This window comes from Phacochoerus africanus, chromosome 8 (assembly GCF_016906955.1).
Source record: "Phacochoerus africanus isolate WHEZ1 chromosome 8, ROS_Pafr_v1, whole genome shotgun sequence".
Lineage (NCBI taxonomy): Eukaryota > Metazoa > Chordata > Mammalia > Artiodactyla > Suidae > Phacochoerus > Phacochoerus africanus.
Window position 1 is genome coordinate 147,995,156 of NC_062551.1, and position 24,638 is coordinate 148,019,793.

Below are 24,638 nucleotides of genomic sequence, written 5' to 3' on the forward strand. Positions count from 1 at the left end.
CTAAACATAAAGGAAAGCTGCCAAACACAGTTAGGTCATCGCATTTGACTCTGAGAGGACATTCTGTTCATGCTATCAACCTGCATTCACTTTCAGCACACTTCACCATAAATATTTCTGACTCACTATCTCAGGAAATATTTTTTATCTTAATAAACTCAGTGCACAACATAATCTAAATCAGCTTGCGCATTCTTGAGTCGGAGCCATGAGCTGCATTTAATAAAAATCAGGGGAAATAGCAGGGGACTTCTGAATAACCGCAGTTTGTTATCTGACGTGGGGCTGCTGGGAAGTTCCAAACACGGGGAGCAGGAGGTCGGGAGGCTAAAGGTATGGAGAGAGCCCCAGACCACTGGCGGACCCCACGTGCTGGATCTTAGTTTGCACTGAAGAGCCTCACTGGGGGCTCTATTCGTGACACTGAACGGTGGAATGGTAATTAAGAATGGGGCTCTGGAGTTGGACTGCTGAGCCCCAAGTATAAGTCCCACCTCTCACTTGCAGTTATTTAATCTCTCTAAGCCTCAGTTTCCTCAGCTGTAAAATGGGGCCATACTTCTGGTTACCCTAAAGTTGCTGTGGGGGTGTTGGACTATATCCCATAGATCTAAAAGACCTGTACTTGCCCAGTTTTAAGATCGAGGAAAGAGCTCCAAGTTGGCAACAGAGACGTCCACGGCTGAATGGATGGGGGAGCTTACATGTCTAAAGTAAGGTCCTGGAGTGACATCCCTGTGTGCAGCGATGGGTGGGCAGGACGATGCAGCAGTGTTTGCTCCCGGGGAGAAGGGGAGATTGCCAGTTATAAGGGGAATTTTGTCAGGTTGGCTCATCAGTTACCATGGAAACCAGCAAGGAGCAAGCCCCTCCCTGCCCCTTTGATAAGAATAATCATTAGCAGGGGCAAGTAGGTAGGAAGGTCAGTCCCATGAGCAGGTGTAGGTGAAGCAGACATCGGTGGAGCAAGAGATGGACAAAGCGCAAGAGAACAGCCATCTTGAGTGGCCTGACCGTACAGGGGGTTAAATGGGATCATGCATCTCCAGAACATCAAAAGCATTCACTACAAGGAGCTGTCATCAGCTAGAGCCCAAGATTCTCAGCCCTCCCAGAACACCACGATTGCCTGAGGAACATTGGTTTAAAAAGCCCCATTGGTACCTGGGTTTCATCCCAAGAGATTCCAACCTAATTGATCCTGGGTAGAGTCCAGGTATAAGCATTATTTTAGATGCTCCCCCAATGACACTCCTCAGCAATCAACATAGAACACTCTTCGACTACAGTAATTATAACTACTGTTTCCTGACCACTGATTCTTGCCTGACTTCCTGCTAAGCCCTGTTTTTACTGCTCAGAAATCTCTACAAAGATTCTCCACTATCTTCCTCATTGACCAGAAGAAGAAACCAGTGCTGAGACATGAAGCATGTCACCTAAGGTCCCATTACTATCCAAGGATGAAACCACATCTCCAGCCAAGACTTTTGTCTTGAACTGGCCAGTCTTCAGGCCCCTGTCTCCAGTCAGGTGCAGAGATGGCTCAAGGAAGATAACATTTTCTGGCTACTGGTGATCAGGGGTCATGACTGTTAAAAACTGTAGGGGAAAAAAAAAAAAAGTGCCGCACTAGGCTGGGTCCTGCCCTAACACTTCCATTTTCTGGAAAGCTTAAGTGCTAATGCATCACGCTGAACTCAGGCTTATGACCTCTGAGTAACAAAAGAGGGTTTAAAGAGAGTCCAGAGCACTAAAGACAACAAACAGTCAATGATGCACACATACTGCAGAAATGGTTCTGCAAACGTGCACCTAGAGCAGAGCCCACTATAAATCTGGACTAATGAGAAAGGATATCCGCCTTTATAGGTCTTTCCATAGGAAGCACAAAAACTACACCTAGCAATTCAAAAAAGTTTAAGGAAAGTTTGCTACTACCCAGAGGCTTGTTTAAAGAACAGGTCTTTTTTTTACAAATAGGCCAATTGTATGTAAACAGACTCTTAAAAAACTCAGGGAAACTACTTTTTCTACTTAAGGAGTTAAGAGCTACAAAGAATGAGAGGGTAGGACCTCCAGCCTTTAGATTACTCTGTGTCCCAGCTGTAATTAAGGAAGGTAAGAGAAGAGGCAAATACACATGTGTTGAACACTGATTCCATCAGGCACCTTACATACATTACAGTGTTTTAGCCTTTCCAGAACCTATCATGTCTGTAGGTTTTTCTAGTCTCATCCTAAGGAAGATACCAAAGCTCACAGAGGTTTCAGCATAACTAGGTCAGGGCTGAGATTGGAACCCATCCTACTGATACCCTTCTCCTGCCCCATTCCCAACATGATCTGTCTCAATGTACTTTTTTTTCCTTTTTTTGGTCTTTTTGCCATTTCTAGGGCCGCTTCCACGGCATACGGAGGTTCCCAGGCTAGGGGTCGAATCTGAGCTGTAGCCACAGCAACACAGGATCCCAGCCATGTCTGCAACCTACACCACAGCTCACGGCAACGCTGGATCCTCAACCCACCGAGCGAGGCCCGGGATCAAATCCGCAACTCATGGTTCCTAGTCGGATTCATTAACCCCTGAGCTATGATGGGAACTCCTCAATTTACTGTTCTACCTTCAACTGTCACAATGTCCTTCTCCTACTATCAATGCAGACTCCATCTCGATGATGCCTCTTTGTCATGAAAAGATGCTGTCATCTTTGTCTTTTCTTTTTTCGTTAAAGTATTGTTGACTTACAGCTTTGTACAAATTTCTGCTGTACAGCAAAGTGACCCAATCATACATATATATATTCCCTTTCTTATACTAGCCTCCAACATGGCCTATCCCAAGAAAGAGACTAGATATAATTCCCCATGTTGTACAGTAATGTAACCACGCAGGGCCCTGTGGGGTTCCTGGGCAGAAAAGCCTTTCTGTGTCCCCCATTTCTTTTTAGGAAACAGGTCTCATTCAGCCCCCTGGACCTTCCCTGAATTCCTTCGCTAATCAGGGAAGGGAGGGAATGTAGATCCCAGGGAGGAGCAGTCAGGAAACAAGAGGGCAGCCTTGAGGCAGGGTCCTGGTTCCAACTCAAGGAATATACATAACAATATCTTTGAGCTCTTCTGCAGAACTAAAATCCCCAACAAATGGAAGATGTTCACTATTTGATGAAGCACCCTTCCTTCCGAAAAGAAGGAGGACTCCCACAACCAGTCCAGGGGCCACGAAACACCAGCTCTGAAAAACAGTGCAAGCTTGCCCCTACCCTGATCCTTATCTGTGGCCCTATTTTCCACTCCTAAACTATAAAACCGCTTCCTAGTCTCTTCCCAAAGGGGGCACAGTCTTTAGGGCATTAGCCTGCTGTGACCCTCCTTTGCCTGGCAAAGCAATAAAGTTATTTTTTTCTCTTTTACCTAAAGCTCTGTCTCCATGTTTCTTTTGTTGTTGTTGTTGTTGTTGTTGTTGCCATTTCTTGGGCCGCTCCCACAGCATATGGAGGTTCCCAGGCTAGGGGTCGAATCGGAGCTGTAGCCACGGGCCTACGCCAGAGCCACAGCAACGCGGGATCCGAGCCGCGTCTGCAACCTACACCACAGCTCACGGCAACGCCGGATCGTTAACCCACTGAGGAAGGGCAGGGACCGAACCCACAACCTCATGGTTCCTAGTCGGATTCGTTAACCACTGCGCCACGACGGGAACTCCTGTCTCCATGTTTCTATTCGGCACCTGCCACAGAGGGATCTCATTGCTTATCCATTCTAAATGTAATAGATGTTTTATCTGTTCTTGTTTTCACTCCTGGGGCAGGCTATCTAGTGTAACGGGATCATTGGCAGCAGTCAACAGGATTACTCTAGTGACTTTTTTTCTAGTTATAAACTTTTGTGGATTTCCCGTCGTGGCTCAGCAGAAACACATCTGACTAGTGTCCATGAGGACGCAGGTTCGATCCCGGCCTTACTCAGTGGGTTAAGGATCTGGCAGCGTTGCTGTAGGCTGTGGTGTAGGTCGCAGACTTGGCTCAGATTCTGTGTTGCTGTGGCTGTGGCATAGACCAGCAGCTATAGCTCCGATTTAACCCCTAGCCTGGGAACCTCCATATGCCATGGGTGCGGCCCTAAAAAAACAAAAAACTTTTGTGAACTTTGGTGGCTTGTTTGAGTATCCATCTTATTTCACTGCAATGTTTGAACTATTTTTTATTATTTGGGACTCATGTTACTTCCTATTTATCATGTGTGCATATTTCACTTAAATTTAGAAGTAATAAGACTACTTAGAAATGATGAGCAGAAACACACTTAACCATCAGAACAATGACTTGATTTTGATAAGATCAACCTCTTCTAACCAAAATTTACAAGGATAAAGGCTTCTGGCTTGAGAACTGGTCCCTGTATTTTAAAGAAATATTCCCAGTCTTGTTTCTGATTCCCTAGGTCTTTGTCCGTGGTAGCTTTAAAAGAGTACTTTTTAAATTTTTTATATTTTTGCTTTTTGTAGGGCTACACCCAAGGCTAGGGGTTGAATCGGAGCTACAGCTGCCAGCCATGACCATAGCAATGCAGGATCTGAGCCACGTCTGCAACTTACACCACAGCTCATGGCAACGCTGGATCCTTAACCCACTGAACGAAGCCAGAGATCAAACCCACACCCTCATGGTTACTGGTTGGATGCACCAACAATGGAAACTCCTAAAAGAGTAATTTTTTATAATAACCTCCCCACCCCCGCCCCGTTCCTCCCATCTTCAGCCCAAGGCTAGGATGATAAGTAAATTCATGGGCCTAAGAATTCTTTAGGTACAGGGTAGATCTACATTCCAATGCATAATCAGCAGTTTTTTCCAGCCCTGCAAAACCAAACCAAATAATACTAGCAAAACCTCCAGCTATAGCCGTGTTTCACTATAAACTTAGTAAGGCTCTAAAAACAACCAAAACAATAAAACTTAAAACTTGAAAACAACCAAAAGCAAAATTTGGACTCTTGGGCTTGGGCCCACATGCTACACTGCAACCCCCAAAACTGCCTTCTCCCCCTTTATGGTTGAGCAATAAACCTTTGAAAAAGGCTGACAGACCTTTGCGAGAGCAGGACAGGATGAGTGGGTCCAATAATGAACTTTTAAATGACTGGAGATAGTATTTAGAAGGCCAAATGTGAGATAAGTTTCTGGCTTGGGCTGTCGGCCAACACAGACAGAATGCATCATAAGTCATCTCTGAGATTTCAATACCATGGCTAGGAGACGCCTCAGCATCAGCCGGATGCGTGATCCTTGCTGCGGAAGCTTCTGCGTCGTGCAAAAGCCACGCTTGCGCTTTCAGCCCTGCTCAGGAGCCCCAGGTGAGAAAGAACCAAGCCACATTCAGGGCCAGAGACCAAGTCACTGCGTATTCTCACTGCCCTGGCCTGACTCTGCGTAGAGCAACTTGGACAGTCATAACAAATTCTCAAGCATTTGATGGCTCTGAGTGGAGCCTGGGTGGTTTTCCAAATAAGAGTTTGCCATTCTGGCCAAGGAATTTCTCTTTCGATAGGGACCACAGTTCTACCCTCTCAGTTTCCTAAAGTCACATCTTGACTGAACAGGACCCAGATCCCTTTGTGCGCCAGTCAGCCTTCCAACTCCTTTCCGTGAAGATCAATATTCCAGCCTCAGGTTTTTCCAGGAAATAAACTTTGAGGAACACAAAAGGGGACATGAACCATTCTTTCTTCCCATCTCCGTTCACTCTCTCAGATTTGTATTTCAGATTCTGAAAGCATCTACTAACCTGACCATCTCAGATCACCCGTTGGCAGGACAGTTCATTGGAAAAATCCTCAGCATCTGAATGTTCTCCATTCTGAATGGGGTGGTTTTACCCTCAAATTTGGAACCACATTTCTTAAAAGTCAGAAGTTTTCTGCTGTACTGTTTTTTCCAGAGAAGCTCTAAGCCATCTGGAGATAAAAACTGAAGTTGGAGATGTTTTCTTAGTAACAAGTGGCAACAATCAAACACACAAGACTGAATATTGGGGATTAGACTATGCTTTTCTTCATCATCGGAGCACCTTCAATCGAGCAAAGGTTTGCTCTGGATAGATGCATAAAATGTTTGCTGACTAAAGGAACCAACAAGTTTAAGTCTGCTCAAAGATCCCTCAACCTGGCTATAGAAGCAATCAGTGAAAGGAACAATTATGATCGAGTGTGATCTGAATACGTTCAGGGTGACAGGGGACCCTTAGAAGTGGGAAACTTCCTGCTGTCTGGCACAGAGGTATCACAGAAGGGCTTCCAAAAGAGGTGATGCTTAGTAATAGGTATGATTTTTTTTTTTTAGGGATATACTCATGGCATATGGAAGTTCCCAGGTTTGGGGTTGAAACAGAGCTGCAGCTACCCGCCTACACCACAGCCACACACAGCAACGCCAGATCTGAGCTGCATCTGTGACCTGCACCGCAGCTCACACAGCAACGCTGGATCCTTAACTCACAGAGCGGGGCCAGGAATCAAAGCTGCATTCTCATGAATACTAGTCAGGTTCTTAACCTGCTGAGCCACAATGGGTTTTGTTTTTTTTTGTTTTTTTTTTTTTTTTTTAAGGATGTGATATACAATCTCTGTCCTTCAGAGCCCCTTAAGATCTTGAAGGAAGGAAGAGGGATCTGATTTGAAAGGATAAGGGAGAATGAGCATTAAGTGCGAGGTGAAGATGGTGAGGGTTGAAGGCGGAGGGGAGGTGGGGAGGTGAGATTAAAATGGGCTGGCTGGGGGTGCTATGTGGAGGTGGCAGAGGGGCCAGGCCGTCCCCTGCCTTTTGTCAGACAGCATAGGCAGGAGTCAGGGCAGGGTGGATATGGAGAGAAACCCCAGATGTCCTGTCCTCTTGCTGGGAATGTGCAGGCATTTGGGGGAGGGAAGGAGTCAGAGGAGGGGGAAAGCAGAAGAAAAACAATCAAATACTTATTAAACTTCTGTCTAGGCACTGGGGAGGTACTTGTCCCATCTCTTTTGGACCTCACGGAGTACTGACAGAAGAAACTGATTAAAATAATCAGAATAAAGGAAGACGCCAGAAAAAAAATGCTGTTCTCTTTTCTTTTCTTTTCTTTCTTTCTTTCTTTTTTTTTTTTTTTTTTTTTTTTTTTGTTGTTGCTTTGGAAGGGGGATGAGCATGTCCAGCTATAGAAATCAGGGAAGGCTTGTTGCAGATCCTGCGTGGCTATGGCTGTGGCATAAGCCAGCAGCTACAGCTCTGATTCCACCCCTAGCCTGGGAACCTCCATATGCCATGGGTGCAGCCCCCTCCATCCAAAAAAAAAAAAAAAAAGAAAAGATAAGAAAGAAAGAAATCAGGGAAGGCTTGAGAGAGGAGGGGCTCACACCTGAGCTGAGCATTGATGGAGAGCAGAGGCTGGGATCCGGTTCTAACAGCAGAGAGAGCAAGGCTGGGGAGACAGGGAGGGAGAAGGCAGAGGGTAAGAGTTGTGGGGACATGCAAGATGCCCACCCTGATACCCTGTCGACATGTTGCATGTGTGTTAGCTGCCATGGTGCAATTCTTGAAGCTTCCCCATGCTCCCAGTGGGGTCACGGTGAGGCAGGAGAGTTCTTCATCCTGCAGGATGTCCCTGCACATGAAAAGGTGTTTAAAATCCTAGACCCCTGTTGACAGCACCCCCTGATCACAGGGACAATGGGAAACAGCACCACAGGGATGCAACCCCATCGAGGATGCCTGAGGCATCATTCCATCCTGACCTTCATAACCATCATGTTAACAAAACGCTCCTACAGGTTGTTCTGAAGAGGCCACTCTTGGAGAATATATTTATTGGAAGCTCCCAGCCCTTCCTCTTTTCCTCTCGGGCTCAGCTTAAGGGGAACCTGCACTCAGAATTGGGCTTCAGGAAGTGTGAGCTGACCCAGCAAGGCAGGGGAGATAAGCCGGGGAGGAGGGTTTCCTGGGGTTCTGATTCAGTATCCCCATTTCTTCCTTTCCAGATAGGCATGACCTCTGAAATCCAGGGAAAAGCAGACACGGGTCTCCAATGATGGATTTCCATGAGAGACCACAGTGAAAGGATGACCCCAATAGTGGAGGATTTCGCTACCCCGCCTACTTCTTTACTCTTAAAAAATAACAATTCGGTGTACACCTTTATACTTAAATCTTTTTTTCCCATTTGTATTATTTCCTTAAGTTATATTTCTAGAAATGTCTCACTCTTTCTTGGAAAGGCCCAAAGGTGAGTCTTCCAACTCTTCTTCCAGAGTGCCTAACACAGGACACAGCACACAAGAATTTCATGAAAAAATGACATCCTGACCCTACCTGCTTGCTCAGACTAACTCCTCGGCCACAAGTCCAGGATTCCCAAACACTGTGGGTGACTGAGGCTAGAAGTAGCAAAGTAATTGGAAGGGATGTAGCTGTCAGTGGGGCCAGAAACTAGAAGTTGCCAGAAAACTATGGTTTCCAGTTCAAATGCAAGCTCCCTGAGGCCAGGGATAAAGTATTTATTTCCTTTCGCATCTCCTATATGTGAAGAAGTAGAAAACAGAGATGCAGAAATATCTGCAAATCCACCGACATGCCTCTCATCAAAAGGTGGAGTCTGTTCCCTGGTGGCCTGGCGATTAAGGATTCACCGTTGTCACTGCTATGGCTTGGATTCCATCCCTGGCCCAGGAACTTCTACATACCAAGGGCATGGTTGAAAAAAAGAAAAAGGTAGAGTCCGTATCACCTTTCCTTGTCCTTGACAGGGCCCCTGTGACTATTTTTTTGTTGTTGTTGTTGTCTTTTTTTGAGGGTTGCACCCGTGGCACATGGAAGTTCCCAGGCTAGGGATCTAATTGGAGCTGTAGCCACCGGCCTATGCCAGAGCCACAGCAATGCCAGATCCGAGCAGCCTATGCAACCTATACCACAGCTCATGGCAATGTCGGATCCTTAACCCACTGAGTGAGGCCAGAGATGAAACCCACGACCTCACGGTTCCTAGTCGGATTCGTTTTTCGCTGTGCCGTGATGGGAACTCCATCCCTGTGACTGTTTTGATGAACAAAATGTTATAGAGGTGACCCTGTGTGAGTGACTTCCAAGGCTTGTTTAGAAAAGGCTATACAGCCTCTACCAGTTTCTCTTGGGGCAGTTGCTCTGGGAGCCTTCAGCTACCATGTAAGAAGTCCAGGGAGTTCCTGTTGTGGCGCAGTGGTTGACGAATCCGACTAGGAACCATGAGGTTGCGGGTTCGGTCCCTGCCCTTGCTCAGTGGGTTAACGATCCGGCGTTGCCGTGAGCTGTGGGGTAGGTTGCAAATGCGGCTCGGATCCCGCGTTGCTGTGGCTCTGGCGTAGGCCGGTGGCTACAGCTCCGATTAGACCCCTAGCCTGATCTCCTCCATATGCTGTGGGAGCAGCCCAGGAAATAGCAACAACAACAGCAACAAAAAAGACAAAAGACAAAAAAAAAAAAAAAAAGAAGTCCAGTTACTCTGAGGCCACCATGTGGAGAGTCCATGGAGAGAGAGAGAGTTGCCCTGGCAGCCCAAGCTGTTCCCACCACCAGCCATTGGGATCCTCTCAGTCCAGAGGCTTGTGAATGATGAAGCCTTCAAGATAACCCCAGCCCCAGCTACCCTCTGACTGCAACCACACGAGAGACCCTGAGCAAGAACCAGCAAGGGAGTCCAGTCAACTGCCAGAACCATGAGAGATTATAATGATAGGTGACGGTTGTTCAAAGCCATTAAGTTTGGATGGGTTGGTTGATAACTGATCCACAGTTCCCAGTTGAGATTCTAAGGAATGGAATATATTCTCCAGAATAGCAGCCGCTTACTTAAGACGTGCCTTGTGACAGATTCTGGGCTAGGAAGGGAAGGTAATGATTTACACAGCCTCTACTTTAGGGGCTTCCGAGGGAAATAGGATATGAACCCAGATTATTAAAGATATTAGAACAGAGAGCTACAACAGAGGTACAAAGAATCTGTGACAGGAGTATACTCTAGGAGATTCCTGGATGAATTTGCTCTGATGATGGGTTGAAAAGGTAACCGGTACCCTTCAGATGGGAAACCCCATGAAATGAAGTGAAAATAAGCATACAGGACTTTGATCCTATCACACATTCGGTTCATTAAACACATAAAGCATCAAACCATGATTTGCCATAGAGCGGGAGCTGGCTCACTATGTATTTGTTGGATGGATAAATGGATGGTACCAGTTGGCCAACCTAGAATGGATGAAGGACACCAGGCAGCCAGCCTAGAAAGAGCACTGGCTGGTCTGAGATCTGGAGGTCCAGGGATCGAGTTCTGGCTCTGTGATCCTGAGTAAATTGCCTTACATCTATAGTCTTCAGTTTTGTCATCTGTCTAATGAGAAGACAGGACTAAGAGTTCTCTGAAGTTCATTCCCAGTTCAAAGCCCCTTGAGCACCAAAGAGTATGACCATTCATCCCGGTGGTTCATTTGGCCTTCTCTGTAATCAAAGAAACACATGCTTGAGAGAGAATCAGTCTGTCTTTATTAAGACTCTGCATGGAGTAGAAGCTAGCTCAAGCTGGTTTAAGAGGGTGAGAAAGGACTGGTGAGGTGGACAGGGAATTTAACATAGGATGCAAGCAAGGATTTTTCATGGAATTCTGGCAAGTCCAGAGGAACAGGAATCAGACTGGAAAGCTGTTGGAAACTAGGTCAAGACTCTCCCTTCCACCCCCAATCTCTGGTTTTCCTTATGAATCTGCTTAAATCTCCTCTTTTGCCAACCAGTTTTCTTGGGTTCTCTACACACACACACACACACACACACACACACACACACACACACACACACACACACACACAGTAGAAGATCATTTCATGGCCCTCAAGTTAATTTCATGGTACTACCAGCAACTCACAAACACTGACTGTCTGGCTCTAAATCCCAATTATGAACTCTCAGCAAAGAGACTCTGACTGGCCCAACCTGAGTCACATGTCTTCTCCCTGATCCAATCGACTCTCAACCCAGGGGCAGGGTTACATAATACAAACGCAGCTGCTAAAGGCCATGGGTCCAGGGATCAGTTTTCAGACCAGACGGGGTTGGGGTGTGGGGGATATTTATTGTAACGTAGGCAGCTTCCTTCAGAGGTGTCTATTACAAAGTCCAAGGAAATGAAAGAATCACTGTGTATGGATTATCAGTAAGGATGCAAATTCTCTCCCTTAAGCTCCCTTTTCATGTGCACTGAAATCCTCTCTGAAGCCACTTCTGAAACTGACGAATTCCATGAAAAATAGTTAATTTTCACCCTTACCTAGGCCCTGCATAATTATCATTTTCTAGCCTTTTAGGATGGTCCTATGAACATTAGGACAATGCTAGCTCATGGAGAGACCTTCAAATTCAGGATTGCCAGGACCTCCTTTCTCATCACTTTATCGAAAGATGTGATTTGAAAAACACAATCAAATGTCTCCCCTGAACTCCCACACCAACTGCCACAAGCTATTAGAGGATCTGCGTATCACTGTAGAATCCATTCTATTTATGGATGACCCAGCAAGAGAATGAAGTCAAACCACTGAGGAGATTCTATGGAATGGTAGGTGCCTGAAGATTAATGCTATTGAAAAAAAAAAGAAGGAAAAAGCAGTTATTTTTGACATTTTGACAATCCCCTTCAGGTCTGGTTCTTATTAGCCTCATTTTTGCTTTTAAAAGGTTTTATTTTCTTTTTCTTCCTTTTTTTTCTCTTCCTAAAAATGTCAGGAAATTTAGAACAGAAATTTACAGTAAAACATGTCCTCTGACCCTCTGATCTATCTTGTATATAAACAAAAATACTTAGAAAAGCCTGGAAGAAGGCATTTCTTGGTAGTTACCTGATATTCATCACCATATTGGTCATTACCTTGCAATTGCTTTTGGTGACACATAGGAGGGGAAAACAGGAAAAGACAAGAGCATGCGTGCGCATGACTGTGTGTGTGTGAAACAGAGAGAAAGAAAGAGAGAACTCGATTGCTCATTTTAGCTATCAATGCTTTAAAATCTTACAGATGCCAGCAGGACCCCCCTTGCAGAGTTTTCCTCCAAGCCTTCCATTTTGCAAGCTACACTCTTCACAAATGAGACATTCAAGAAACACCAATTCTGAACTAAAAACGCACACACCACCAGTGGAAAAGCAAACAAAAGCAGCTAATGTACTGTGGCTAAAAAAATTTTCAAACAAAGTGGCAGTAATTTACTGCCCTTGCTCTTAGCGGGACCCCATGAACATAATCAGAACTTCCAGGACTGATGGGAAAGTGTGATTTACAGTAAGTCTCAGGATAATAAAAGAAAATGAAAAAGCAAATTGCGCATGAACGAGAAAGCTGTATTTCTTCCGCTTTCAGCAACTGAATCAAATTTCCAGCCAGAATTTCAGGGTGAAACTCAGAAGTCCCTCAAGAAGCAAACTCTGAGCCAAGCAGCATCCACACTTGGACACTGCCCCAGTGTGCCCGAATGACATAATTAATACCTGGAGATGACACTGATTGGAAAGATCCACACCACACCATGGGTTTGAGTCATAGTAGAGGCAGGCAGACCTGGGCCGGGGTCCTGGCTGTGTCACTTGCTATCACGTATCCTTGGGCAAATTATTTAATACCTCCAAGCTCCAGTAATATCTGATGGCTCAGACTGTTATGTGGATTAAATGAGAGAAAATATATGAAGTACTCTGGAGGGTGTTCAGCACATACTGGTTGCAATAAATGCAGTTAAAATGATAAAAAATATGCTTTTTCAAATGAGTTAGTATCGTTAAAGCACTCAGAATAGGAGCTTGTACATAGCAAAGTTCTATACCATGTCAATATTATTACTATATAGTAAAACCTCAGTTAATCAGAATGTTTAGACCATGGGGTGACAAAGTTAATTTCTTTTCATCTTAAAAACCTCCTCCAGACCACGCCAGTGTTCCAAGTTGTTGAAAATGCTTTTAAAATACATTAGTCTTCTTTCCAGGGTTAGGAAGTATAATAGGTTAAATGTCAACTTAGGACGTCTTACATTGGACCTGGCAAGGCTCCAGGAACACAAATCAGAAGCCTTGGATTTTAGTGCCAACTCTTGTATCTGTCAACTGTGTAACTTTGGGCCTCAGTTTCCTTATTTGTAACATAAGGATGAGGGTACCTATCATGCTTTTCCTATGGCAATTGTGGTGACTATAAAATGTATTCATGTACGTGAATTTATACTGAAGACAAACAAATGCAAGGCTAATAAAAGACAGTAGAAATTGGTTACCACGGTTCTTTGGGACACTATAGCCTGTTTCTGGGGATGGTATAGAGATTCTAGATTGTACCAAGGATGCTGATGTTGTTGTCGTTTTAATTGCGGTAAAACAGAGCAAAAAGTTTACCCTACTAACTATTTTTACGTGTACCGTTCAGTGGCATTAAGTACATTCCTGTTATGTGTGATCAGCAACACCATCCTCCCAGATGCAGTACCCACTATTCAAGAGTTTTTTTTCCCCTTCCTAGCAGCCCCTGGCAACCACTATTCTACTTTCTGTCTCTATCAATTTGACTACTCAAGGGCCCTCATTTCAGTGGAGTCATACAGGATATTGCTTTTTCAATAAATCTCTTATTTTCTGACCTTTTCCATCTTGGTCTTTAAAGGTTGAGTGCAGAAAACAATGGCAGTTAACTGAGGATTGCATTTCGTGGGTTCTAAACCCTTGAGGATGGCGAACTGACTGTGAATTTGGAACAAAGAATCACTGCCCTGATAGCATCTTCCAAGCCTGATGGGGATGATGAGTCAGTCTGGTCTCAATTGCTATTTTGGAAGACTTCTTGGAAGCTGTGATATTTTAAGGCTATGCAGTGAGGACCAGGGAATGGGGTCTGGTTCCACATCCACCACAAAAGTACTGCTTGATATTGATTGAATCATTCTCCTCTGAGTCATGTCTGTAAAACTTGAGGCTGACCGGGTGAAATAATCTCCAAGTTATGTCAACTTAACACATTTAAATGTTTTGATGGCATTCTTGCCTTACAAGTTACTATAAAATATCATTCTCTCTCTCCACTTCCATCCCGGAACACTGTATTGTGCGTAATGAAAGTGGAAGAAGAGGAGGATACCGGTGATATTTTTCCTGGAAAACAAAAGCAAGGGCAAAGAAAACCTAAACAAATAAGCAAACAACAACAACAAAACTGAACTGCTTTTAGATGTTTCTGGCAGTTCATTTGGTATTGCCGTCTCTCTTCTGACCAGGGTGGGATGGGGGTAGGGTTAAAAATAACAACAACAACAAAAACAGAATACAGAGGAGTTTCATTCCAAAATGTTATTTAAATGTTATTAATGTTATTTAAACCATTAATGTTATTTAAACTCACTCACAGAGGAAGCAAGGCTTTGCTCAAATTCAAGACTATGACTTCACACAGAAAAGAGACATACAGAGTTAAACCATCTGAATTAAGAGAGAGCGCGTCATCATTTTAAAATTATCTCTAAAGTTACACCAACATGTACACCAGCTCCAGGATTCTAAGGCCCACTATTGCTGAGAACAAAAAGCAGGGTAGCCAAATGTAAGATGTCACAGACCAAAAGAGCTATGTATTTGGAGGGAACAACTATCCTTTATCATTCATAAACTTCTCAACTTGGAAGCATTCGTACGAGGAGACGCTTTTGGTCTGATAAGAGCATGATGCTGGGAAGAAGAACAAGATGACCCACATTCTTATGGACAGACACCTACACACATGAATCACCCCCCAATATGGCAGCTGCTTCAGAACGTTGGCTGCTTGCCCCAGAAGCTGACCGTGGAGGGGCTCAGTCTACAGGGACCCACCTTCAGCATGGAATGTAATCAGGAGAACAAAACTAAGGACCTCATCCATCTGGTTTCTAAAGCCAAGTGACAACTCACACATGATATCATGTTTTCCCCCAGACAGAACAAGCCCTTGTTTAAAAACCATAGCCACTATTGGCTAGGATCAAGATCACTTTATTAGTATGCACACTGCCAAAGCTATATCCTTTCAAATAACTTCATAAATATGAACTAATGGGACTGGTAATACAGGAAATACTGAAGTGATAATTTGTGATAACCTTAATAAGAGTTTTATAATGTATCTTTTCCAAAAATGTATAACAGAAGTTAGGTTTTATAGGCCTATACCCATTACACTGATGTCAGGGACTGAGAATTCCTGAGTCACAGTGTTTTAAGGATGGAAGAAAACTGAATCTTTTTTTAGAGAAAAAATTTTTTTTTAATTTTAATTTTTAAATACTTTTATTGGTGGAGTGCCCATTGTGGCTCAGTGGTTAACAAATCCAACTAGGAGCCATGAGGTTACGGGTTCAATCTCTGGCCTCGCTCTGTGGGTTAAGGATCCGGTGTTGCCGTGAGCTGTGGTGTAGCTTGCAGATGCAGCTCGGATCCCGTGTTGCTGTGGTTCTGGTGTAGGCCGGTGGCTTCAGCTCCAATTGGATTCCTAGACTGGGAACCTCCATATGCTGTGGGTGCAGCCCTAGAAAAGTCCAAAAAAAAAAAGACAAAAAAAATTTTTACTGGGGAGTCCCTGTCATGGCTCAGTGGTTAATGAACCTGACTAGCATCCATGAGTACGCTGGTTCGATCCCTGGCCTCGCCTCGCTCAGTGGGTTAAGGATCCAGCATTGCCATGAGCTGTGGTGTAGGCTGCAGACATGCCTCAGATCCCAAGTTGCTGTGGCTGTGGTGTAGGCCAGTATCTACAGCCCCGATTAGACCCTTAGCCTGGGAACCTCCATATGCCATGGGTGTGGCCCTAAAAAAGACAAAAAAAAAATTATTGAAACGTAGTTGATTTACAATGTTATGTTAGTTTCAGGTGCATAGCAAAGTGACTCAGTTATGCATGTATTGTATATATTCTTTTTTACATTCTCTTCCATTATAGGTTATTGCAAGATACTGAGTATAGCTCTGTGTGATTTACAGTAGATCCTTGTTGGTTATCTATTTTATATATACTAGTGTGTATATTTTAATCCCAGACTCATAATTTTTCCTTTCTCCCCCTTCCCTTTGGTAACTATACGCTTGTTTTCTATGTCTGTGAGTCTATTTCTGTTTTATAAATAAGCTCATTTGTATCATTTTTTTAGATTCCATATATAAGCGATATCATATGATACTTTCCTTTCTCTGTCTGGCTTCCTTCACTTAGTATGATAATCTTTAGGGCTTCCATGTTGCTGCAGATGGTATTATTTCATTCTTTTTAAAAAGAAAACTGAAATATTAATTGTATCAATTCCCCATAGCATTCCTGATATACATTCCTGTCAAATGGTCAGAGTCTGCTTCAATACCTTCAGGGAGAAAGGACTGATTCTTCATGAAGGAGATAGACTAACCACATGAAATTACACTGGGTCTTTAGCCTTTTGGAACTTTGTTTTTTTTCTATAAAAGAAGGGAATTCTTTTATAAAACTATGTGGGAGTAGAAATAATATGTGAAGAGCAACAGCTTAGCTCTTGGTTATCAGTGAATGTAAGTTTTCTTCCCCTTTTCATTTTTTTTTTGTCTTTTTGCTATTTCTTGGGCCGCTCCCACGGCATATGGAGGTTCCCAGGCTAGGGGTCGAATCGGAGCTGTAACCACTGGCCTACACCAGAGCCACAGCAACGCGGGATCTGAGCCATGTCTGCAACCTACACCACAGCTCATGGCAACGCCGGATCGTTAACCCACTGAGCAAGGGCAGGGACCGAACCCGCAACCTCATGGTTCCTAGTCGGATTCGTTAACCATTGCGCCACAACGGGAACTCCCTTTTTTTTTTTTTTTAATTAAAAATGTCTTCTATATATTGGGTTGAAATCTCCTTCTTTGTAACTTTAACCTTCTAGTCTCAGTTTAAACCTCTCTGGGAATGTAGAACCATTTTTTTCTCTCCTCTGTAAGGCATCACTTCCAACATTTGATGATAGTCATGAGGCCTCCTGTAGTTTTCTCTTCTCCAGGCTAAACTCAAGCAACTGTCTCTGCCATCCCTTAGAACTAATGAATAACTCAAGTCATATCTTTAGGGAGTACCAAGAGAATTATGAGCAGATCATTTGGGAATATATTAAGGCAAAGACCTTGCTTTCAAGGAGCCTAAATATATAATGTTGTCTGGGTAAAAGAGGCACTAAATCAAAGTACCATCAAGGTATAATTATTGTGTAGGAGAAAAAGCTGAGATGTGAAAAAGAATATATTTGTATAACTGAGTCACTTTGCGGTACAGCAGAAATTAACACAACATTGTACACCAACTATACTTAAATAAAATTTTTAAAAAGTTTTGATAAGAAAACCAGAGATGGTTTCATGCATGGGAAGTGATATTTGAGTTGGATACTTAAGAATTGGAAGGATTTTGAAAGGCAGAAAGCTCATCCTGGGGGAAACAGCATAAACAAAAGCATGGTGAAGTGAAAATACATAAAATGTTTAAAGAAGGGTGCTGTGGACTGAATTGTGTCCCCTAAAGTTCATATGTAGAATCCTTAAACCCCAATTTGACTGTATTTGTAGAGAGGGTTTGGGGAATGTAATTAAGGTTAAATGAGGTCCAAAGGATGGGGCCCTCATCAGATAGGATTGGTGGCTTTATAAGAAGAAGAATCTCCATTTCCCTCCTTTCCTGCCCCATTCTTTCTTCCCCCCTTCTCCCTCTTTGCCATTTAATGGCACAGTGAAAACGTAAACATCTGCAAGCCAGGAAGAGCACTGTGTCACCAGAAACTGATCCCTCCCAGACCCTGATCTTGGACTTTCCAGCCTCTAGAACTGTGAGGAAATAACTTTCTGCTGTTCAAGCCACACAATCTATGATATTTGTTACAGCAGCCCGAGTAGATTAGTACAAAGGGCAACCAACTACTGAGGAAAATTAATAAGTAAAGACCTAAGAGAAGAGTGGATGGTATATATTGACCAACTGACCAGAATGAGGAAATGTAAATGGCCAGGCTTTGGGAACAGAGAGACCAATGTTCAAATCTTGGTTTTGCTGCTTTGTCAGTTGTGTGACCTTAGGCTAGATCCTCAAGTTCTCTGAACTTAAACCTCTTCTTGGTTAATGGTATAAAAGATAACATATTTAACCATCACTCACCATGCCTGGCATATGGAAAGTATTTGGTAAATGTTAGCAATTATTATTATATTACTGTAATTACCATTGATCATAAAACTGGTAAGACATTAGAAAGACATAGGATGTTCAATGACGTGAATGCTTCTGAAAAATATCTACTAACTAAAAGATGGTGCATATTTCCTATTCTTAACAATCCTGGATGGCAACTGCATCTTCCAGAATGCTAATAAGAAAAATCTAATTCTGAATAAGGAAATACTGTATGCATAAGGACAGCAGGGAACTGTGAGAAAATGAACATGCAATTTTGGCATTCATGTGATCCAAAGAAAGGGCATCATCGGATATGACAATAATCTGCTTTCTGCTATGCAAATTTCTTTGCATTCTGTAATACCCAGCTCAATGTCACCACCTCCTTAAAGCTTATTCACAACTCCCCCATTTCTTCCATTATACTCCCTCTCCTTTGACTCTGTTTCTCCCATGAGAGTATGAGTGTTGTGAAAATAGGCACACATTACTTGTTTCTGCATCTAGTACCTACCACAGTGTCTAGTACATAGTTCATCAAATGCTTTTCAAACATATTAATGGGACAAAACTGGAATGCTGACTTTAAAAAGTAAAGAGAAACAGAAAGATGCTAAAATAGGTATGTAGACTCTCAAAAACACAACCCAAATAATACACATTTGTAAGAGAGACAGTTTCCAAACTGACAATAAGACAAGATACAATCATGATGGGGGCTCTGTCCATATCCTCTAATGCTGGAGCCAGTGAAGATATCTATGCAACAGTAAGTTTCATAACAGATTACTGGCATTAACATATTGATTTTTGACCCCTGCCCCTTTTCAATGTACTTACAAATTTATCTGGCTATGTATTTTGGCTTTCTTTATTAATCATAGGCTATAAAACCCTACTTTGAACACTGCACACACATCCTAGAAGCTTAGAACTAAAGAAAACCTTGGAGGGGGGAGAAAACCTTGAGTCATAATCAAGTCTGGGAGTTCTCATCATGGCGCAGTGGTTAACGAATCCGACTAGGAACCATGAGGTTACAGGTTCAATCCCTGGCCTCGCTCAGTGGGTTAAGGATCTGGTGTTGCCATGAGCTGTGGTATAGGTCGCAGACATGGCTCAGATCCCAAGTTGCTGTGGCTCTGGCGTAGGTCAGTGGCTATAGCTCTGATTAGACCCCTAGCTTGGGAACCTCCATATGCCACCGGTGCAGCCCTAGAAAAGACAAAAATACAAAAAAAAATCGAGTCTGCAATGATGATACACAACTGCTAAATCTGTTTAATGCTCCAGCATTTAACTTTGTCTCAAAGGTAGAATGTGCAATCGTTAAGAGTTTTTGAATCCCCATGTTATAGAGGATAAAACTGGGCCTCAAAGAGCAAAAGTAATTTGCCAAAGACCAAAGAACTACTAGGCACCAGGATGGAAACCAGGCCAATATGACCATGAAGTTCCAAGAACAGTCTTATGCACTCTCTGAGAAGGAACAGACATGGCAGAAAGAGTGAAGATGAAGACCAACTGGCTCAGCCTAACAAAGGCCATCCTAAGCTCAGGACTTCTCAAAGGGAACAGGAGGGTGGCCTCTATAATGTCACTAAAGAAAGTGTTCATTTAAAAGCTTTCTCATTAGGAAAAAACTGTTCATATAGAAGGTTAGTATAAAATCACCTATGAGGCTTTTAGAAGAGAGTAACAACGAATCAGCTAGAAATCTGGATTATACGACCTCTACGGGTCAGTCACCTGGGAGATCTTCTGCATCTACATACCCCGTGAAGGTACAGTTAGTTGACTCTGGCTCTGAATGTTTTTTTCTTTTCCTCTTTTTTTTTTTGGTCTTTTTAGGGCCACACCCATGGCATATGGAGGTTCCCACGGGTCAAATCAGAGCTGTAGCTGCTGGCCTATGCCATAGCCACGGCAACGCCAGATCCAAGCTGTGTCTATGACCTACACCACAGCTCATGGCAATGGTGGATCCTTAACCCCCTGAGCAAGGTCAGGGATCAAACCTGCATCCTCATGGATCCTAGTCAGATTCGTTTCTGCTGAGCCACTATGGGAACTCCTGGCAATAGATTAATTTGCTGTCCTCTCTAGGGCTGGAAATATTGCTCAACTTGATTTGGATTTTGAAAACAAGTATTTAATTATCATATCTTCAAATAAACAGAAGTGCTTCTATCACCCTGGGGAAAAAAATATTTCCTAAACATGACACCAAAGTATAAAAATCATAAAGGAATCAATAGATTTGATTTCATAAAATTAGAAGTTATATATGAAAAAACATACACACCTTAAGCAAGATTAAAAGCTAAGCTAGATTTTAAAGTGCAGATTTCAAATCAGTAAAAAAAAAAAAACAAAAGATAACACGCTAATAGGATGAGAAAAAGGAATTCATTCAAGAAAAAAATGTCCACTGAACACAGAAAAATTCAACCTTAGTTATCAAAGACATGAAAGTTAAAATAACAATGACATGCTGTTTTTGCTTTTAAAATTGACAATGACTAAGAAAATGACAATCCCTAGTACTAGTGAAAATAAGTTGAATGGTGCATCCTCCTACATTGTTGCTAGGGACTATAAATAGGCACCTAAATTTATGGCACCATGAGGCCAGGCCCCGTCCTAAGCCCTTTAAAGCAGTTTTCTTCACCATATTATTTAAACTAACAACAAGAAACTTCCTAATTTTTCAACAATAGAGTATAAGTAAATTACAAAACACTGCCACAATGAAGCATGTTTAATATGACCAATAAAAATGATGTCATTCTGGGAGTTCCCGTCGTGGCACAGTGGTTAACGAATCCGACTAGGAACCATGAGGTTGCGGGTTCGGTCCCTGCCCTTGCTCAGTGGGTTAATGATCCGGCGTTGCTGTGGGCTGTGGTGTAGGTTGCAGATGCGGCTCGGATCCCACGTTGCTGTGGCTCTGGTGTAGGCCGGTGGCTACAGCTCTGATTCGACCCCTAGCCTGGGAACCTCCATATGCCGCGGGAGCGGCCCAAAGAAATAGCAAAAAAAAAAAAAGACAAAAAAAATGATGTCATTCAAAATATTTAATGACACAAAGAGATTTGTGATGCTGTGAAAAGAGAAATGCTGTTAGCGAAAGAGCATGCTCCAAGGGGAGTCCATTCTGGTAAATATATGTCTAAAAATATGTGCATAAAAAAGACTGAAGGAATATACATTGGCAGTGTCTAATTTTGGCTTAGTTTCATTTCTTAGATTTTCTACAACAAATATGTTGAGTGTTTTCAAATCGTCTGGGTGGGGGGGGGGGGAGGAAGGAAAAGATGGAAGAGAAAAAGGCAATAAAATGTACAGGAGACCCTCCAAGCCCACCTCATCTTAAAACTGCTGAGCTGCCAAGACCACTTTCGTAACAGAAGTCCCTTGGAGACCTCAATTTTCCCACAACGAGAGTAAATGAGGCTACTTAGACTGATCCTGGGGAAAAGGACCCAAACTACTTAGTTGGACTCCGAAATCGTTTTAAAAGGTTTCCTCAGGCCATTCCCAAATCTCCCTCTTGGCAGGAAAGGCTGCTGAGACCCCAGAAGGCAGGCAGGGTCTAACATGTTTGCATAGCACCGGAGAGATGGGCTACAGTGAGCGACTCTGATTCCATGCAGGACCCTTGCTGGCGCCAGTGTGGCAACTTTTCAGGGCCAGCATATCAAGGTTTGCCCAGGGTATCTCTGCTATCTGGACCCAAAGTTTGATTAGACTGTCACGACCAGCCTGATTTCCACCACAAACTGTTAGCAAAGAGACACCCATCACCAGTACCAGGCTTCCTCTGAACTCTTGTCTTCACCCTAAACATTCCCATTTATCAGAATAGACTTTATTGTAAAGGCAAAACCAAACACCCACAAATAAAACACCAACCATGCTGAGAACAACAAAAAGCCTGGTCTTTGAATATACGCATTACCAAGAGTTCATGGGTCTTCGAACATACACACCTGGGAAGCAGTTAGAGGTGATTTCTGATCACCTAGTGTTTTTGTTTTTGTTTTTTTTCTTTTAAGTCTGCACCTGTGGCATCTGCAAGTTCCCAGGCTAGTGGTCAAATCAGACTACCTCTGTGGGCCTACGCCATCGCCACAGCCACGCCAGATCTGTAACCCACTGATCGAGGCCAGAGATCTAACAGTTATCCTTACAGAGACAATACTGGGCTCTTAACCCACTGAGCCACAATGGGAACTCACCTAATGGTTCTTGATGGAAAAATAAAGACTGGAAAATATATATACAAGTAGCTTTACAGTTTCTAGAGCAAAATTATCATATTAGGATCTGATAATGACCTCGGTGGATATGACTACTTCTGTGTGACACCCAGGAACACTGAAGTCCTGAGAGGTTAAGTGACCGGCCCAAGGGTCAGTGGCCATGCCAGGGCTCTTGCTTGGGTTGGGGGCTCTGGCACTAAGTAAAACAAGTTCAGGAGTTCCCTTCATGGCTCAGTGGTTAACGAATCTGACTAGGAACCATGAGGTTTCGGGTTCGATCCCTGGCCTTGCTCCGTGGGTTAAGGATCCGGCGTTGCCATGAGCTGTGGTGTAGGTTGCAGACGCGGCTTGGATCTGGCGTTGCTGTGGCTCTGGCATAGGCCGGTGGCTACAGCTCCGATTAGATCCCTAGCCTGGGAACCTCCATAAGCCTCGGGAGCGGCCCAAGAAATAGCAAAAAGACAGAAAAAAAAAGTAAAACAAGTTCTAGTATGGAGAGATCCAATCCATTTTTACAGCCCTCACAACAGTAGCAGTAAAGAATAGTACGATAAAAGCTTATCAATGTGTCGCTTTTATTTATTGAGTTTTCTTATTTTTGTTTTATTTAGGCAAAATTCACATAACATGCGATGAACCTTTTTTTTTTCAGGGCCACACCTGTGGCATACAGAAGTTCTCAGGCTAGGGGTCAAATCAGAGTTGCAACTGCTGGCTATACCACAGCCACAGCAATGCTGGGGGATCTGAGCTGCGTCTGTGATCTACCTCACAGCTCATGGCAATGCTGGATCCTTAACCCACTGAGCAAGGCCAGGGATCGAACCCATGTCCTCATGGACAGTAGACGGGTTTGTTACCCCTGAGCCATGACAGGATGTCTGAGATGAACCATTTTAAAGTGAATTAAAAATTCAGTGGTATTTAGCACATTCACAATGCTACACAACCACCTGGCACTTCTCTCCAGTTCCAAAACATGTCCCTTACCCCCCACCCCCCCAAAACCCCATAAGCCCACTAAGCAGTGAGTGCTCCCTGTTCTCCCTCACCTCAGCTCCTGGAATCCATCAGTCCTCTTGCTATCTCTATGCCCTTAACTATTCTGGATGTTTTTTTCACATGAAAGGAACGTGGAATTTTTCATCTCTGACTTCTTTCACTTAGGAGAACATTTTCGAGGTTTATCCATTTCGTGGCATATATCAGTATTCCATCTGTTTTTATGGCTGAGTAATATTCCGGTGTGTGTCTGTACCAGAGTTTGCCAGTGTAGTCACCCACTCATGGCCATCTGGGCTGTTTGCACCCTGGCTATTGTGAACAGGGCTTCTGTGAACATGAAAGTACACGTATTTGTTTGCGTACCTTTTTTCAATTCTTCGGGGGTCTACATGGGTTTCCTTATTTTCTTATATACTTATAGTTTATTTGGTTATAAAAATATAGACTCTTTATTGAAGAAAGTGTGGAAATTAGAGGAAAAATACAAATAAGACAAACCACCTAAGGATAATTAAGAATATCTTCATCGAGAAAGGGCATTCTCTAAGCATATAACCCCCTTCTTTCTTTCTGCTGGATAAACGTGGATTACTATTTTAGAACTAGGTAGTCCTTGAGCCATGGGCTCTGTAGTCAGAAAAATCTGGATTTGAATCCTGGCTCTGCCATTTACTAGCTGAATCACTTTACCTCTATAAGCTTGTTTTTCTGGCTAGAAAACAGGCATAATATTACCTACCTTGCAGGGTTTTACGGCACCTTAGAGGGCATTGTGAGTAAAATGTCTAGGACAATGGCTGGCACACAACGGGCATTCAGGAAGGATTAGCCAGAAGAGTACTTCCCACTTAAGGATTTGCTAATATCACCAGGAAGTGAGGTCTCTGAGAGAGGAGACCTGTGTTTTTACCACGCCATCTTTAACACACAGCTGGTACTCTCTCAAAACATGTTGAACAAATAAGTGAATATCTGTGTTGGGGAAGGACTGAGATTAGAGACCCGGGCAGGATCTCCAGGAAATCCCAGCTTTCTGAGTTCAAAAGACAAGGAAAGGCCACGGATGGGGAATTCTTGCACATCAGTTGGAGTCCTTCACAACCACGCTCCAATGACTGGAGGTGATCAGGGCTGAC

At 43.3% G+C, this 24,638-nt stretch overlaps 1 protein-coding gene across 1 annotated transcript in view; it reads right to left on the bottom strand.

Annotated features, from left to right (window-relative positions):
- ROR1 (receptor tyrosine kinase like orphan receptor 1) overlaps positions 1-24,638 on the bottom strand; it is a 448,217-nt gene that overhangs the window by 148,526 nt on the left and 275,053 nt on the right. The window lies entirely within an intron of this gene.